This window comes from Miscanthus floridulus, chromosome 12 (assembly GCF_019320115.1).
Source record: "Miscanthus floridulus cultivar M001 chromosome 12, ASM1932011v1, whole genome shotgun sequence".
Lineage (NCBI taxonomy): Eukaryota > Viridiplantae > Streptophyta > Magnoliopsida > Poales > Poaceae > Miscanthus > Miscanthus floridulus.
The window spans coordinates 40,085,460-40,099,900 of record NC_089591.1 but is presented as its reverse complement, the minus strand read 5'-3'; positions in this window follow the sequence as shown (position 1 = coordinate 40,099,900).

The window sequence follows — 14,441 nt, the reverse complement described above, 5'->3', positions numbered from 1 at the left end:
CGATGAGCCAGAACCTCTGGACGGCCAACTGGAAGACGAGCCCACATCCATAGCTGGAGCAGGTACACGCATCCACTAAGTGATGCTGTGGACGAAGTCCGATGACACCCCTCGCACAGCTACCGGTATAGAAAACCCAAGACTGCAGAGCCCCAGCTGTAGTGACCCGCCTGGTCCCAGTCACTGAGGCAGTGGACCCACATCTAGGATGTAGTGTCACCCATGGCATCGGGGAAGAGAACGTAGACAAACAGGTGTAGGATCCACGCCCTATAGTAGTACCCAACTGTCTCCTCAACTGCCTCCTCGGGGCACTATGCGAACTCCTACCGGAGCCAGGAGATGAGAACTCTAGAAGTGTGAGCCCCTTGCTCGCCAAGCTCACGCCCAAGGAAGGCCTCCACTCATGCTCTCCAGCCTTCTGACCCACACTGCTCGATGACTGGATTGTCGTGAATCCTCGGGCCTAGCATCTTCTGACAGTCCTGGAGTGTGATTGTCATCTCCCTAAAAGATAGGTGGACGCTGTGAGTCTCTAACCACCACCTATATTTTAGACAAAGCAAGATTACATGTCAAAAAGGCAAGCGTATGAACAAATGGCCATGAATGGAGGCAATGATTGAATATAATACCTATCAACCAACGCAGTTATGGCCGCTGAGTTGAACTTGGACAACCCATGACGAACCTAAAAAGAGATGACATCTAGGCCAGCTCTTTGTAGGAAAGGAGTGTACCTATCGTCGTACCGCATGTCCAAGAACCCATTGTGGGTTCTAGGACAAAGGAGCGGAAGGTCCTGCATGGAATAAAACATAGTCTCCTATTGCTTCACGAACACATGTACGCTCACCAAAATTTGAACAAAACATATAGATTATTACTTGCCCCTGCGCTATGAGATGTCCTCGGTGGGTCGCCTCGTACGTCGGGTCGAGTAGGCGGAATTGCGCCATCCTACAAAAAAAGTCAACGAATTAGAAATTCAATATACAATGAAACATGAACTTAGAAATATACAAGTAATTGACATAATTACATGCATAAATTGAGACATGCATAATTAATTAAATGAATACGACAAATATGAAATAATAAAATCAACCAATAGTCGCACCTCACTAATCTTCCAATGGCAACTTCGTGAATTATGGCCAAGTCTACCATACTTGCTGCACTCGTATTGCTCGAGGTCAGTAACAAATGGGGTTCCTCTCCCATGCCTCATTCTTCTAGGTATTTGATCCATAACCATCCTATGCCTCGTCCTCTTCCTTGATCCACGCTTGTTCCAACGGTAAGCTAGATCCGCAATATACTTCGGCCCATCATATGGAGGCCACTCTCTAGGGTCCCGGAAAGGCACGAAGCGGGGGCTTCATGTGTGCACAAGCATGTTGACACTGAACTTATGAGGTATCCTTCTCTCGATATTATAGTTGTGATGCCTAGCTGCTGCAAATGGGAACATAGAAAGTGGTACTGTCTTGGTTTACCACAAGTGCATTTGAAATCTTGGAGGACAACCACAAGCATCCTCGACTCTCGGACCTCACCGTCAGACGTTGTACCACCCCTATGCTCGACCTGATAAGTTCCTGTGGCATGGTCAAAGCATATAACCTCATGTGTGCCAGCCCTTTTATTTGCCTTCTCTAGGTGTGCCTTTGGTTTCAGAGCCCATATCTCTCCATCACTCTGCAACTTCAATGCATGGACGTGTCTATCGTTGAACCAGTCAACAAGCTTATAAAAGGTGAATTGAACGATTGCATTCACGGGCATACCACGTATCCCCAATAGTAACTTATTGAATGACTCCACCATGTTGCTGCACTAAAACTCGTACCTCCATCCACCGGCGTCCTGAGCTCTCGTCCATTTCTCCAAATCCCTCATCAAACCTGTGAACCATTGTCTACCTTCTGCATTTGATGTGGTTCTAACCTGCTCCAACTTTTTCTAAAAGTACTTGTCCTCAAGCTGTCGAGCAGCCTCCTGGAACATATCAAAGTTACCCTTCACACCATCCTTCCGGAGTAGATTCTCGGAAAGGTGCCGAGTACACCAACAATGGTGCAAAGGTGCATACCCCTCTATCTGCTCTCACACGGCATTAAGTATGCCCTGGTGCCTATCAGATATGACGCCAATCTCCCTGCCAGGCCCAACTGAAAGGTCCTAATGGCTAGAGGGGGGGTGAATAGCCTAATAAAATTTCTACAACAACACTTAACAAAGTGGTTAGACAATTATGAGGCGAAGCGAGTGTTGCGCTAGCCTACTTAAAATGCAAGCCACCTACCACAATTCTAGTTTAGATAGTGTCTATTCACACAATAGCAAAGACACTATTCTATGTTAGTGTGCTCTCAAAGACTAACTAAAGAGCCACACTAACCAAGCAAGCAAGCTCTCATAACTAGCTATACTAAAGAGCTTGTCAACTAGTTTGCGGTAAAGTAAAGAGAGTGATTAGGATAGTTATACCGCCGTGTAGATGAAGTACTAATCAATCACAAAGATGAATAACAATGGAGACCAATCACCTCAGAATCAAAGGATGAACACAATGATTTTTACCGAGGTTCACTTGCTTGCCAGCAAGCTAGTCCTCGTTGTGGCGATTTACTCACTTGGAGGTTCACGCGCTAATTGGCTTCACACGCCAAACCCTCAATAGGGTGCCGCACAACCAACACAAGATGAGGATCACACAAACTACGAGCAATTCACTAAAGTACCTTTTGGCTCTCCGCCGGGGACAAGGTCAAGAACCCCTCACAAGCACCATGATCGGAGCCGGAGACAATCACCACCTCCACTCGACGATCCTCGCTGCTCCAAGCCGTCTAGGTGGCGGCAACCACCAAGAGTAACAAGCGAAATCCGCAGCGAAACACGATCACTAAGTGCCTCTAGATGCAATCACTCAAGCAATGCACTTGGATCACTCCCAATCTCACTATGATGATGAATCAATGATGTAGATGAGTGGGAGTCCTTTGGCTAGGCTCACAAGGTTGCTATGTCAATGAAAATGGCCAAAGATATGAGCCACAGCCGGCCATGGGGCTATAAATAGAGCCCCAATCAAATAGAGCCATTGTACCCCTTCACTGGGCAAAACACGCTCTGACCGGACGCTCCAGTCATACCGACCGGACGCTGGCCCTCAGCGTCCGGTCGCCCGATGGACGCCACGTGTCATCGCCTTCAAACACTGTTCGTCAGATTCCAACGGCTACGAAGCTGACCGGACGCTCCGGTCAAAACTGACCGGACGCTGAAGCCCCAGCGTCCGGTCGTTTCCAGTAAGCTCCCCGAGGCATGTTTTTTCGACCAGACGCGTCCGGTCCACCTTAACCGGACGCAGACCAGCGTCCGGTGCTCAACCCTACCCACTGTGCCGTCTGACAGCTCGATCGGATGCAGCCCTTCAGCGTTCGGTCGCTAAGTGACCCAGCGTCCGGTCAGTAGACCGACGCCAGCATTAATTCGATCAACTCCATTTCAACTCTAACTTCTTCACCCTTGCTCCAATGTGCCAACCACCAAGAATTTTGCATCCGGCACAATAGAAAATAGACATTTCATTTTTCCAAAAGCGCCGAATCCCGCCTCGCAAACTCGGCGGGAGGGAGAGAGGGACCCAAACCCATCTCAACCCTGCAAACACCTTGTGCACATGAGTTAGCATATTTTCACAAATATTATCAAGGGTGTTAGCACTCCACTAGATCCTAAATGCATATGCAATGAGTTAGAGCATCTAGTGGCACTTTGATAACCGTATTCCGATATGAGTTTCACCCCTCTTAATAGTACGGCTATCAAACCTAAATGTGATCACACTCTCTAAGTGTCTTGATCACCAAAACAAAATAGCTCCTATGGTTTATACCTTTGCCTTGAGCTTTTTGTTTTTCTCTTTCTTCATTTCAAGTTTAAGCCCTTGATCATCGCCATGCCATCACCATTGTCATGCTATGATCTTCATTAGCTTCTCTACTTGAAGTGTGCTACCTATGTCATGATCACTTGATAAACTAGGTTAGCACTTAGGGTTTCATCAATTCACCAAAACCAAACTAGAGCTTTCACCAACCATGTGTATCCGGACTAGCCTCAAGAACCATCCTCAACTGTCATTGTTCTCCTTCTCAACCAAAGCAAATGCCAAAGAAACCAACTTGTTGTTCGCATCATAGGATATGGGTATAAGAAGTGTGCCCTAGTATTTGCCAATCAAGAATGTACCATCAATGGAGAAGACAGGACAACAGTGCCTAAAGGCCTCGACACACTGAGGGAAGCACCAGAAAACACGGAAGAATATCTACCTCCCATCCTTCCATGCATTTGGTTTTGGGATGTACTCATAATGCATGCCTGGATTCACCGCTTTGATTGCATTGAAAAGTACCGGTAGCTGCTCGTACCCATCCTCCCAGTCCCCATATATCATCTTCCATGCTCGCTGCTTAGCCCTCCAAGCTTTACCATAAGTTATCACATAACCTCCATACAATGCCTTAATGGTCCTGATAATTGTCCTAACCTTCATGTTGGATTCTCCCTACAATATTCTCATCAACCACTTGGCAATGAGGGTAGATGTCAACTGCCGATGCCTCAGTGTCAGCTCATGGTCAGCACAATTGTGTGGCCCGACAACTTTTGTGATCTTCCACTTTTTGGTGACCTTTTGCTTCCTTGCACAAACCCTCCATGGGCAGCGTTCCTTGTCACACACAACTGTGTAACGGCGCTCCGCATATGAATGCAAGACCTTGTAAGGTCTCTTTCGTATCATTGTAAACGCCTGCAACCACCTCTTTAATGCAGGGAGGTCATTGAACACCCTTCCATTCTCAATTACCATGTTAGGGCTGTCCTCAAGAGCTTCTAGGAGCTCACCATCATGTCCTTCTGCACACGCCTAATCGGAATGAGCAAGATCGCTGAACTCGTGAATTCTTGGATCACGACGGCCGAGAAAGATACGCCTCAGCATCTCAACATAACTCTCTATCAGCTCTCCAACAGGGCGATCATTATCAGAATCAAGAGCCCTTGCCATCTCATATGGCTCCAAATCATGCATAATTTCAACACTATTGGAGCCATGGAATCCATCTCCAAAGTGCACTTGCGCAGCAACAAGGGGCACACCCACATTCTTAGGAATGTCTCCTGCAACATAAGTAGAGAAATGAGGAAAGAATGAAAGAAATGGATGTAAGGAGGGGGTAAGCTCCCAATAACCATGCGGTTAAGACACTTACTCGGATAATTCTATGTCAAAGGGATCTCATGAGGAGGATCTACCACAACAACATGAGTCTGTTAGTATTAGGAATCGTAGGTGCAACCTCCACATCCATATCAGGTTCCGGGATGGGAGGGTCGATGTGTGTCTGCTGACCCATTGGTGGAGAAAACCCATGAGGGATGGGATCAACTAACACTCGACGCACAACCACGTCCAAACATTGTAGCTGGCTCTTCATAGCCGATCTCACATAGTTCTCCCACTGATCCGCACAACCAATTGGGATCATTCGCCTGAGGATGTTGGGAGGAGAACCTAGATGCAGTACACCCTCAACTACAATGCCATCATCTCCAAGGCAATGCAGCTCCTCCCGAGCCCTTGCAACCATCTCACTAAATAAAGGCCTATCATTGAATAGCACAGGCACGCTTTGCATGTCAATAAACTCAATATATCCATAGCGATCGTATTCAACGGTGCCTCCATGATATATGGTCACTAGGTTGTCCATCTAGTTCAAACACATAACGAAACACATGTTCTTTAGTCCAAATTAAATGATAAATAGTACATAACAAGTACTTTCTAACTACAAACTAAGTAAATAAGATAATAACTATATAGATACAGTGTACTAACTAAATAGCTAGATCCTATTTAGTTAACTAAATATGTAACTACCTATCTAAGTAGCTATCTAACTATATCTATGTACATATGTATCTATGTTTCTTTCTATCTACATATCTATCTCACTAGATCACTAACTAAATCAACTACCTAAGTCATCACATTAACTAGTAAATAACAAATATCAAAACTACTACACTACAATCAAAGCTAACTAAGTACACACATTGCAAATTCATAATTTTTACCTATCCGACGACGGAGTCGCGGACGTCAGGCGTGGGTCACGCCGACGAGCTGGGCCGGTGGTGGCACGGCCGGGCATTGCAGGAGCCGGGGCCGGTGGGGGCGCAGTCGAGGACGGCGAGGGCGCGCAGCGGGCGCTCAGCGCAGCGAGGCTGGCTTGGCGGGCGTGGGTGGCACAGCGGGCGTGGGCGAGGCCGGCGGTGGCAGGCGACACGGTGACGATCATAGCACCGGCATGGCGTGTAACACCCTCGGTGTTATGCCTTAATCAAAATATTAAACCATGTCATGAGCATCATGTTTATGTATTATTGCATGTGGTAAATGAGAAATTAAATTTTATTACACTAATTCCCAAATTGAGCTCTAATTTATTCCTTGTCCAAGTTGTCCTTCCAGCACGTCATCTCTCTCCACGTGAGAGCTCCATAGCCACAAAGTCAAATGATAAATTATTGTCATTCACTAATTATTAGCATACCACTTGGCAAGATTTTTATCTCTATCAATCTCGCGACGCGCCACTGTCATCTCTCGTTGTTCTAATTATCCCGCCTTTACTTCGCTTGCTAATCACCTTGAAAAATCATCAGTGCACGACGCGCTACCACTGTCATAGTGTGTCGCACACGCTACGCATTAATCCCACTCACAAGTTCGACCGGCGAGCATGCCGCTCGCTCACTGCTCTGCAAACGCGGTGCACGCACTCTTTTCTCACGCCAGCCTATAGCAGCAGGGAGTTTCAACATGTCAGAACAGTACCAGAGCAAACTTTTTCTCACGTAGCAATGCAGCAGTGAAGTTTTTTCAACACGACAGACCGCAGAAGCGTAGATTTTCCATACGTCGATACTGTAGCAGTGCAGGAAGCACTGTTCACGCGTGGAAATCACTGTTCACGCGTGGAAATCACTGTTCACGCGCAGAAGTTACTGTTTATCCGTGGAAAAATCACCTAGCCAGTGGAAAATGTTGTTTGTCCATGCAGCACGTCGTTCCCGCGGCGCTTTATTACCTTTAAGCAAGCTAGTTTAGCCACTAACCTTATGACGCGTCGCTATCATATCTTCGCTTCTCTATTCCTACGTCTTCTGTCTTTAAAAGGATACGCCGAGCTATTTCGCTCCGCTGCTCACTTGTTTCTTCCTCTCAAATCAAGTTCTTCTGTTCTTGCCCGAGAGAGCTGCGTCTATCGATTTCTCCCCGAACTATAATCAGCTGAGGTAGCTAGTTTACAATTGATCTTCTTATTCTCTAATGTTTCCTTGACCTGTGATCTCCTCCTCAATTAATTCCTTGACCTGCATAAATGAACCAGCACCCCACCGCTGAGCACGTTTAGCCCAAAGCCCACCCTAGTCCTGACATGCTCGTAAGTCCAAGACCACTCAAAGTTCAATCCTTGAATTAATTCTCTCATGACCAAGACCTCACCACCGCACACGGCACGGAGCCAGAGGACAACCCTGCCAACTCGTTTCGTGCTTCCAGACTACTTAGCTTGTCATGACCACCCACGATCAGTGCTATATATGGCTCTGCTCCACTCCACGCAGGGCAAGCATTTGCTAAGCTCCCTGGTGTCTCTCCTCTTGCATTGCCTCCGCACATCGATCACCGTAGGTGGCACTTCATTCAACTCTGAGGTAGCTAGCCTGTAAGAATTCCTTCATTCTTCTTCTTTATTATTTTCTTGACCCGTGGTCTCATCTAGTAATTCTAGACCCACAGTCATGTGCAAGTCAACAAGTTCAATTGCGTGATTAGCCTCCTCCAATAATATCATTTTCTTCATCTCTAGAGCTCATTTGAATTTATTTATTGATTGTGAAATAAATTTTGTTAGATTCCTAAATTCATGACCTATCTGTTAGTGTAATTAGTTCGTATAGTTCAGTGATACCTTTAGGATTACTTTATTATTTTGAAATGCTCGTTATGGTTATTTAGAGAATAAATTTTTATGATGCATGGTAGCTAGTGCACCTTGTTTTATTATATATATAGTAAATTGATATTAACAATAAGGATGCCTTTAGTTGCTAAGATAATACATGAAATGTTTCATACTTGTTTAGTGGGAATAATAGGTAACTTTGCGTATTAGTCATTAGAGTTAGCTTAGTAGCTTGGTAGATGTATTCTTATTTTAAGAGTTGCGGTTGCCTATATATTAATTATTGCATCATCATCACTGCATGCATATAGAGGACGAGCCACTGGAGATCGTGACATTCGGCGAGCAGGAGTACGACGAAGTCATCGAAGAATACGAGGAGATCCTCGTGCAGGAGGACGTTCCGGAGCCACCCGTCACTGACTTTGCTGACACCGCACCTGCCCAAGGCAAGCCCCGGTGCATAACCCCTATTTTTAAATGATCACTGAATATATTTATATGATATGCATTTACGTTACAGGCATTTTATGGAAGCTACATGCATAAATATATCCACCATGAGTCCTACTAGTACAGGTCGAGTAGCTGCTATGCTCAGGATGTCGGTAGCGTGAGTAACCTGTCGTTACTCGCAAATAGGTGATTAAACTATGATATCATGATGAAATAATGGAAAGGAAAATGGTGACCAGACAGGGATGTGGATTTGGTACTGGTGGGTGTGAGGGGTTGTGTCCTGCGGCCAACAGGGCATAGCCCGGTTACACTTTTTCCCTGTCTGTGTCGATTAAGGACCGGTCGTTGCATATGAGTCTTGGCAAGTCACAGATTATTGTCCCGAGCACATACTTGGGTATGGGCGCAGGGAAGGCTTGCTGCTCTCTTGTCGTGGATCCGGCTCTTTCCGGACCGACTGATGGGAAGAGGAGGTGGTGGAGGTCCTTGCACCGCACTAAGTCCGGGACTCAGGAATGTGGGGGCTTGGAGTCCAAGTTTGGACGGGGACCTGGACACCCGGGACAGGAGAGTGGTGGGTTAGTCCTGCTTGTGCCTGGGGTACAAGCGGGGCGTGTGTCTTCGGGGCACCCAGCTGGGCACATTGATTCGCGAATCGCCGGGTTATCCGGTACGGCTTGTCTGCGGTTTAGCACCGTAGTAAGAACTGAAAGTTGAAAGGAGAAGAAATGGAACTGATTGCTCAACTCTTGCTTGAAAGTAGAACAGGCTTATATAGATTGACTAGATGAAAACTTAATACGGCTGATGATAATAATGTATCAATAAGGACTCACTATTAGTATTGCTTTTTGCTAAAAGAGAACCAGCAAACCATAAAGCCTAGCATATTCCTTGGAGTCGGGAAAGTATTCCCACTATCGGATAAGTCTTGCGAGTACATTGTGTACTCAGGGTTTATTTACCCCTGTTGCAGGTGACGCTTGAGGAGTTTCTTGTGTGGAGGATCCATCTGGTGGGCTCAGACGGAATTCTCGTTATCTTATCGCTAGATGTTATCTTTTAATATTCCGTTGTTTATTATTTCGCACTCTGTATTTGGTATTGTAATAATGTACTTTTTAAGAAACTCTAATGTATGAGATAGACTTGTGTTGTAACTCGTTTTCATTATTGGATCCTTGGGAAAAATGTGGATCTTTCGGGTTCTCCCTTAGGGTGTGCCCGACTGGACACCGCTCGCTGTAGTTACTTTCGGGGTGCTTAGTGTCTGATGGAAGACGAGCGCCTTCAGTAAGTATGCTATTTCGGGTGGTTCTGCCACAGTTGGTATCCAGAGCCAATAATGGTCACGAGTTCCTCACTCTTTTACAAAACTAAAAGTGGACCAACAAAAGTTTTGCGAAAAGTAGGATGCGATTAAGTTAAGTATAAGCCCTAGCTATATGGTATATCTAGGATAGCGGCACTGGTTTTATCTAATCAGTTTCTGCAGGTACACTGACTTACATGACGTAAGAAATCGCTTAGTATACAGAAAGTGAGTGTGCGATGTGCCGAAAATTTTACGAACGCCGCTATATTCCGGCTTGAGTGAACATATAGGTCGAAGCATGCATCATATAATAGCATCTTACTTGAACTAGGAATCCCCCTTCATGTATAATGAAAGTAGTAAATTGGTAGGACTAACTTATTGAATGCCTTAAAAAATGTGCTACCATTTCTTAATCCCTGGATCCTGATCGAGAAGGTGTCCTAATGGATGGTTCGTCTCTCTATAGATGAATCTGAGGTCCGGACGTGGGAGCACCAGTTCGGGAGCGGCCAAGCGAGGGCCATGGTGACAGTGCTCAAGGCCTTTGAGCGTGGCAACGAGGGAGCTCAGGAGGTTCCACCCTTGGTTCCTCAGCCTTTTCCGCCACCACCTCCGCCGCTGTCCGCCTGCGGAGGTCATGGTGGAGTTGTTGGCTGCTCGCCAGGAGTCAGCCGCTGCTCGTCAGGAGATAGCTCGTGCCATGGAGATTATGGCACAGGCCCTCGTGGGTCTTGCCCGTGGAGGCCCCAGGAGGCAATGGTGGGAATGGGGGTGGTGCTCGTCGTCCTAAGGGACAGTCCTCTTACCAGGACTTCCTCAAAACCCACCCACCCACATTCACACCGTCGGACGATCCGTTGGAGGCGGAGCACTGGCTTCGCACAGTTGGAGCAGAAGTTTCGGCTGCTCGGAGTGGCCAACGAGCAGAAGATGCACTTTGCATCCCAACTGCTTTTGGGGTCCGCAGGTGCCTGGTGGGAGACTTTCCAGGCCGCGGAGCTGCCGGATCACCCGGCGACGTGGCAGGAGTTCTCCACCGCTTTCCGTGAGTTCTTCATACCTGCTGGTGTTATCCACCAGAAGGTGACCGAGTTCATGGAGCTACGTCAGGGGAGTAGGATAGTAATGGAGTATGTGACCCAGTTTAACCACTTGGCTCAGTATGCTGGTAGTCAGGTGGACACGGATGACAAGAAGAGGGATCGCTTCTTTCGCGGTCTCACTCCTGCTCTTCAGGAGAAACTATACCTGGGGAACTATCAGACCTTTGGGGCTCTGATGAACGCCGCCATTGCTCTTGAGGGTTTCCAGCGGGCATCTCAGGTGGATTGGAAGCGGAAGCGGGTGGCAGCTGGATCCTCCAGCCATCCCCATACTCAGAAGGTGCAGATTGTTAGGCGGGGGCCCTATCAACCATCCGGTGGGCCTCCGTACCGATCACCCCAGCAGACATCACAAACTTCTGCTACTCAGTACAAGGCACCTCAGCAGCAGGTGCAGCCCCAGCAGACTCAGGGACAGCTGGTTCCACCTCGTCAGGGATTCGGGAACAAACCTGGTGCTTGTTTCAAGTGTGGCAAGGATGGCCACTATGCTAGGGAGTGTCCTCAGCAGCAGACAGCCTAGCCGTCTCAGCCGTCTACAAATTCTAGGCTGATTAAGAGGACTTTCATCAAGAGGAAGGTGCCTAGCAGATCTGGTCAGGTGCACTTCACGGATGCTCAGCAAGCTGTGCAGCAGGAGACAGTTATGGCTGGTATGTTTACCATCGAATCCCATCCAGCTTTGGTGTTGTTTGATTCTGGTGCATCGCATTCCTTTATGAGCATGGGGTTTGTAGAGCGGCACAACTTATCACTATTGGCTATACCGTATGCCTATAAGATCCATACTGTGGGTTCTCAGATGTTCATCAATACCCGCACGGATACAGTAAGTTTGGTATTAGCCACCCACACTTACCGTCTACAGTTCATGATAATGCCTGGGCAAGGCATTGATGCTATTCTTGGAATGAACTGGTTGCGGTTGTATGGGGTAGTATTGGATATGAAGAGAAGAAGTGTAGAGTTACGGCTTCCATTTTCTGAGGATAGGATGTCTCTCATCATACCCTCAGAACCGGTCTTACCTGTTGTTGCCCATGCTGAAGCCATTCCTGATCTTACCTCCATTCCAGTAGTATGTGCGTTTCCAGATGTTTTCCCTGAAGATCTTCCTGGATTGCCACCGGATCGTGAGGTAGAATTCTCCATTGAGCTTGAGCCTGGTACTGCTCCTATCTCCAGGCGTCCATACCGCATGGCTCTGAGAGAACTGGCAGAAATGAAGAAGCAACTAGAGGAGTTGATGGACAAGGGTTTCATCCGCCCAAGTTCTTCACCATGGGGTTGTCCAGCGATTTTCGTGAAGAAGAAGGATGGTACCCTGTGGATGTGTGTGGATTACCGCCCCCTCAATGCGGTAACAGTTAAGAACAAGTATCCCTTGCCCCGCATAGATACTTTGTTTGATCAGTTAGCTGGTGCCAAGGTGTTCTCGAAGATAGATCTCCGATCGGGCTACCATCAGATCAAGATCAGGCCACAGGATATACCAAGGATAGCTTTCTCTACTAGGTATGGGTTGTATGAGTACCTAGTGATGTCTTTCGGTCTCACCAATGCCCCTGGCTTTCTTCATGTACCTAATGAACTCAGTCTTCATGCCGGAGTTGGATAAGTTTGTGGTAGTGTTCATTGATGACATTTTGATCTACTCCAAGAATGATGAAGAGCATACCTGTCACCTCCGGATAGTCCTGACTCGACTCAGAGAGCACCAGCTGTATGCTAAATTCAGCAAGTGCGAGTTTTGGTTAGATCGAGTGCAGTTTTTGGGACATGTGTTGACACCTTAGGGCGTTTCTGTAGATCCCAGCAAGGTGCAAGATGTGTTAGATTGGAAGTCTCCTAGGTCTGTGCACCAGATCTGTCAGTTCCTTGGGCTAGCTGGATACTATCGACGTTTCATCCCCTGATTTCTCCAAGATAGCCCAGCCCATGACTAAGCTGCTCCAGAAAGAAGCTAAGTTTGTTTGGGGTCCAGCTTGTGAAGAAGCTTTTCAGTCCCTGAAGACTTTTCTGACCACTGCTCCTGTATTGGCTCAACCTAATATTGAGAGGCCCTTTGATGTTTACTGTGATGCCTCGAAGACGGGATTGGGGTGTGTGCTTATGCAAGAGGGGCGTGTGATAGCTTATGCTTCGTGCCAACTGAAGAAGCACGAGGTGAACTACCCTACCCATGATTTAGAGCTAGCTGCTGTAGTTCACTCTCTGAAGATTTGGAGGCATTATTTGTTGGGCAACAAAGTGCATATCTTCACTGACCACAAGAGCCTTAAGTATATTTTCACTCAGTCTGAGTTAAACATGAGGCAAAGGAGATGGTTAGAGTTGATCAAGGATTATAATTTGGAAGTCCACTATCATCCAGGAAAAGCCAATGTGGTAGCTGATACCTTAAGTCGTAAGTCACATTAGGTTGAGGATATACCCTTGTCACTTCACCACACAGAGGTGCTAGCTCAGATTGCTTTGACCTCAGAGCTGCTGGAGCAAATTATTCGGGAACAAAAGGAAGACCCCGAAGAGATTCCTCACATCAAGAAGTTGCTAGCTGAAGGACGTGGACCTCATTTTAGCATTGATGAGCTGGGAGTCAGTGAGATACAAGGATAGGCTGGTGGTTCCATCCAATGAAGAGCTAAAAAGAAAGATTTTAAAAGAAGCCCATCATTCCAAGCTGTCTATCCACCCTGGTAGCAACAAGATGTACCATGATCTACGCCAACTGTACTGGTGGTCTTACATGAAGCAAGATATCACCCAGTTCATTGTGGAGTGTGACACTTGTGGTAGAGTCAAGGCAGATCATATGCGTACTCCTAGGATATCTGCAGCCCTTGCCCATTCCTATTTGGAAATGGGAGGAATATTTCCCTAGATTTCATTGTGGGTTTACCCCGCACCTCCTCGGGCTTTGATTCTATTTGGGTCATTGTGGACCGTCTGACCAAGTCTGCCCACTTCCTTCCGGTGGACACTAGATACAATGCCAAGAAGTATGCGGAGTTATACTTTGATCGGATTGTGACCCTACATGGAGTTCCTCTCACCATCATCTCTGATAGAGGGTCAGTTTTTGTCTCTCATTTCTGGGAGAAACTCCAGGAGTGTTTGGGTACTCGTCTTCTCAGAAGCTCGGCATACCATCCCCAGACTGATGGTCAAACTGAAAGGGTGAACCAGGTGCTCGAGGATATGCTGCGGGCTTGTACCATCTCTTTTCCTGAGAAGTGGGATCAGTGTTTGAAGCTGGCCGAATTTTCTTATAATAACAGCTATCAGGAGAGTATCCGTATGGCACCATTTGAAGCTTTATATGGATAGAAGTGTAGGACGCCACTAAACTGGGTTGAGGTAGGAGACCATGGGTACTTCATGCCGGATTTCATAAAGGAGGCTCGAGAGAAAGTAAATATAATTCGTGAACACTTGAAGTCAGCTCAGAGTCGATAGAAGGCTTACGCAGACAAACGAAGAAGACCTTTGGAATTTGCAGCT